The sequence below is a fragment of the Capricornis sumatraensis genome, chromosome 3 (assembly GCF_032405125.1).
Source record: "Capricornis sumatraensis isolate serow.1 chromosome 3, serow.2, whole genome shotgun sequence".
Taxonomy (NCBI): domain Eukaryota; kingdom Metazoa; phylum Chordata; class Mammalia; order Artiodactyla; family Bovidae; genus Capricornis; species Capricornis sumatraensis.
The window spans coordinates 151,423,895-151,428,834 of record NC_091071.1 but is presented as its reverse complement, the minus strand read 5'-3'; the positions used below and the strand labels follow the sequence as shown (position 1 = coordinate 151,428,834).

Below are 4,940 nucleotides of genomic sequence, written 5' to 3'. Positions count from 1 at the left end.
CTAAGAACTTGCCTGTCAAAAGTAAAAGACCCCACATGCCGCAATGAAGATTGAAGATCCTGCGTACCACAACTAAAATATGGCTCAGTAAGATAAATAATTTCTTTTAAATATACTTTAAATATAAGGGCATAACTAGGTAAAAGCAAAAGGATAGAAAAAGACATACCATGCTGGTACTAAAAGAAAGGCAGGGTGGCTATAATAATATCAAAGTAGATTTCAGAGAAAAAAATTTATAGTGATAAAAAGGTCAATTCATCAAAGGAGCATAACAATCCAAAGTGTTTATGCTCCTAAAAAACAGAGCTCCAAGATTCACAATGCAAAAACTGATAGAACTGCAAGGAGTAATCAACAATTATATTCGGATTTCAATATTCCTTTGTCAGTAACTTATAGAACGTGCTGACAGAAATTCATAAGAACACAGAAGGCAAGAACAACACTATCAACCAACTTGACCTAACTGCCATTTATAGAACATTCCACTTAACAAAAAAATACACAGTTCTTTCAGTGGTCTGCAGTTGAGGAGAACCATCTAGGTAGGAAACAGTTGGAGTGTCATTAGCTTTAAGTATGCAATTAAAGTCTTGGCAACAGAGTCAAAGAGAGTATGGAGAGGGAGAAGAGAAAAGAGCCTATGACCGCAGGAAAAGTAAAGGAAGAGGAACCAGCGGAACAGCCCGAGGAGCAGGCAGGAAGTAGGAGAAGCAGGAGAGTGAGCGTATCAAGACCACACCAAGTGTTTCACACGGGGAATGGTCCATTGAGTCAGGTCCACATTTATTCATTCAACTCTGAGCACCTGCTACATAGCAGGCACTCTGCTGGGGACACAATGGATAAACTCTTCTGGAGTTTATCATCTAGAGGGAAAGTCAACTGAATAAATCTCTCCAATCAATCTGTAATTACAAAAATGGTTTTGTGAGAGCATACATCAGAGGAATGCTGTCTTTCTTGTGGGAGGAACATTTGAGCTAGGTCAAGATAGAAGGGCACTAGATAAAATACCAAAAACACTGCCACAAAAGAAAAAATAGATAAATTGAACTTCATCAAAAGTAAAAACTTTCATGCTTCAAAGAATACTATCAAGAAAGGGAAAAGAGCCCTCCCTCCTTCCTTTTACCTCGTTGCAGCCGAGAAAGCAACATGGGCCACCAGCAGCTCTACTGGAGCCATCCGAGAAAATTCGGCCAGGGTTCTCGCTCTTGCCGAGTCTGCTCAAACCGGCACGATCTGATCCGGAAATACGGCCTCAATATGTGCCACCAGTGTTTCCGCTAGTATGCGAAGGACATCGGCTTCATTAAGTTGGACTAACCGAACTGCCTCAGATGGCTCATCCAGCACATCAACCTTAGGCGGAAATAATACTAGCTCTTTGTATATAAAATAAAAGTTTTCAAAACTTCAAAAAAAAAAAAAAAAGAAAGAAAGAAAGAAAGGGAAAAGACCACCTGAGCAGAGGAGAAAATGTTTGCAAAATGTATAAAGGATAAAAGGAGCTTCCCTGGTGGCTCAGACAGTAAAGAATATGCCTGCAATGCAAGAGACCCAGGTTTGATACCTGGGTCAGGAAGATTCCCTGGAGAAGGGAATGGCAATCCACTCCAGTATTCTTGCCTGGAAAATCCCATAGACAGAGGAGACTGTCGAGTTACAGTCCATGGGGTCGCAAAGAGTTGGACACAACTGAGTGACTAACACACACACACACACACACACACACATAAAGGATAAAGGACTTCTTTCTAGATTTATAAAAAAAAAAAAAACTTCTAAAACTCAATAATAAAAGACCAATAATCTAATTGAAAAATGAACAGAGGATCCAAGGAAGATATAAAAATGGCTAATAAGCATGTGAAAGTTCAAAATCACCTGAGTTAAAGAAATGCAATCCAAAACTATGAGATACCACTTCACACCCAAATGGATGGCTATAATGATCATTTTAAAAATGGAAAATAACTGGGATGACCCAGAGGGATGGGATGGGGAAGGAGGTGGGAGGAGGGTTCAGGATGGGGAACACATGTACACCCATGGCGGATTCATGTCAATGTATGGCAAAACCAATACAATATTGTAAAGTAATTAGCCTCCAATTAAAATAAATAAATTTATATTTTAAAAAATTTTTTAAAAAGGAAAATTACAAGTGTTGGTGAGTATATTAGTTTTCTAGAGCTGCTGTAACAAATTATCATAAACTGAGTGCGTAAGTAGCAAAAATTTATTGTCCCACAGTATTTGTGGTGTTAACAGATAAACTGAGGCATATATAAAAATGAGTGAAGGAAAATGTGCAAAACCTTGGTATCAGGAAACACGCATGGCCCACTGGAGAAGTAAAATATCAATGGAATGAATTTGGAGAGATCTGGGTCTGACCATGCTGGCTGGAGATTTGAGTATTAATTCTAAAAGCAAAGCCACTGAAAGATTTTAAGTAGAGGTGGATTGGACTTTGAAAAGAGCATTGGTAGCAAAGGAGAGTCAGTTAGGATTAGGAGAGAAAAGTTAAATTTAGCAACAAAGAAGTTAAGTAACCTTGGATAAAACCAGTTCAGGTGAATAGACAAGATGACTAACTCGGAGAATTGGAAAGGAAGTGGAGTCGGCAAAATTATACTCCACTTAGTAAAGCTTCTCCCTATTCCGGTCTCCAGGGAAACAGATCAAAAATATACTTGGCTTGAGAAACAATAAAAGACATGTTTGCATGCATATTCACTCACAGCCGGTTCACCAGCTTCTGTTTCTGTTCCAGGATTCCACACTTACCCTGACATAGAGGGAGGACCCACGGCTGCAGTTCTTGTGATGGTTCTTTCACCACACGCTGTCCTTTCATTGCTGGGAGGGGTGGAGGGAGGAGGCTGCCACCATCCGAGATTTGGAGGCACTTCAGAAACGCAACTGTTTCCCTTTTATCTTTACTGAGCCTCTCATCCGGACTGTACAACCCAGAACCCAAAGGCAGCCCAAGTAGAAACAATCAAGCCCTAGTCACGAGAAGACCTACCTAAAAACGCCCCAAGATGCCCTGGCTACTTCAATGCTCCCAGACCGGAAAGTCCCAGTGGAAAGAGGCAGTTGTCTTAACAGATGTGGATTAAAATACTGATATCGCCAGTTTTGCTAAGTTTATAAAAACATGATCGTGTGAACACGTTGCTAAGATCCATACCATGGCCACAAACGGGACCTGGGCAAGTGGCCCTCCAGAAGGTGAAGTTTGGTTAGTGTCAGAGCAAACCACCTCCGCGGTCACAAAGGCTCCTTAAAAGGCTGTGCCAAAAGGAGGGAACTTTATTTACGGTTGAAGGTTGGTATGGAGCGGACAGAGCTAAACTCAGGGGAGGCAAGGAGGGGCTTCGACACAGTGGCTCACAGCGCGTGGCAAACCCTGGTAGCTGCACAATGAATGAAGCTGTGACTGCTCCTGGCCTAACCGCACATCGAGGTCTCCGCTGATCCAGCTTCCCACTCCAGCGTTACTCGACCTATTCGCAGAAGGGACAGCGACCTCCAGCCCACACGCCCCTTCTGCATGTTTCAAAAGGAGCGCGCCGCCTCCGGCCCGCCCCCCACTTCCGGCCTGGAAACCCGTTGGATCCCCTCAGGTCTCGCGATATTGCATCTTCTAGCCTGCGGAGCGGAGCGGCATAGTCGCCTTCTGGAATCTGTAGGAGCTAACCCTTTGGAGTGTCGTTTGGCACGTAGGCTCTTCGCCCGACCCGTTTTCTGCGACCGCCGACGGGGCTATTAAGGCTCACCGGCTCACTTAAGTCCCCCAGGCTCAAATGGTTTAGATTAGGAGCTGAGCGGCAGGGACTCGCCTTCCCACTCCGTACCCATGGCTGACTGTGGCCCTGGTAGAGTTTTGCAAAAATATTAATGACTGCCTGTTCTAGGCGTTCACTGGAACGTGTTTTTTTTACGCTCATTACACAGATAGGGAAACTGAGGCTCAAAAATGAAGGAACCTGCCGAAGGTCACAGAAAAAGGGTGAGACCAAAATTCGAACCCAGACAAGCCTGATTCCAGCTCTAAAGCCTCTTTACCGTTGCTGCGATGGAACAATTTGTGAACAATCCTTCTATCCCTAGACTCCTATAGGAGAGTGTAGCTCAGTGAAAAGTTTTGGGTTCACGCAGACCCATGAAAATCTAGACACTTTCTTGTGTGACATTGAGCAATTTGCTTAACCTTTCTGAAACTCTTTCACTAATAGATGTGGATGAGACTACATGGGATTATTGTGAGTTGTCTGTATTCAGACCCTACTCCAAATAAGCTGCTTAATAGGTGGAAGCTACTGCTATTATCACACTATAGTTTTCAATGTTTAGGGGATACTTTAAGTGAAAGAGTGAATGAATGGAGGGAGAAGTGAAATATATCTGGGCTGATACCTGGAGGTCCTTGCCTCCACCTCACAAATCTTTTATCCCCTTACCTGATGTGACTACACTTCAAAAGGCTTGAAGTGGTAAATGACTGGTTATCTTCCACAGAAGGAGGGGTAGGGGTGTGTGTGAGCTTGTTACTGAAATAAGATACAGAAAAGCACACAAATCATAAGTGTACTCAAGCATTATAAAATGAACATACTGGTGTAACCAGCCCCTTGATGAAGAAGCAAAACGTTACCAGCTCCCAGAATCCCCCTCATGTTTCCTTCTAGTCACTCCTTCCCCTGCAGGTGTAACCACTATTCTGCCTTCCAACAACAAATGTTTTTCCTGTTTTTGCATGGGTTGCAACTGGAATCCCCTGGCATGTCTCTCCCTCTCTGAGGTAGAAAAATATCTGCTGCTGCTTCTCATAAGGATTCCCTTAGTAAAGATACATGTGTCTCTGGTAGCCCTTGTCTTTGCCATTATACCCCAGATCTTTCCTTCTCCACCAGGAAGTCCCT

The 4,940-nt window shown here is 43.2% G+C and overlaps 1 pseudogene; it reads left to right on the top strand.

Annotated features, from left to right (window-relative positions):
• The first annotated feature begins 1,161 nt into the window (after positions 1–1,161).
• Positions 1,162–1,332, top strand: LOC138076943 (small ribosomal subunit protein uS14-like; annotated as a pseudogene).
• The last annotated feature ends 3,608 nt before the right edge of the window (positions 1,333–4,940 follow it).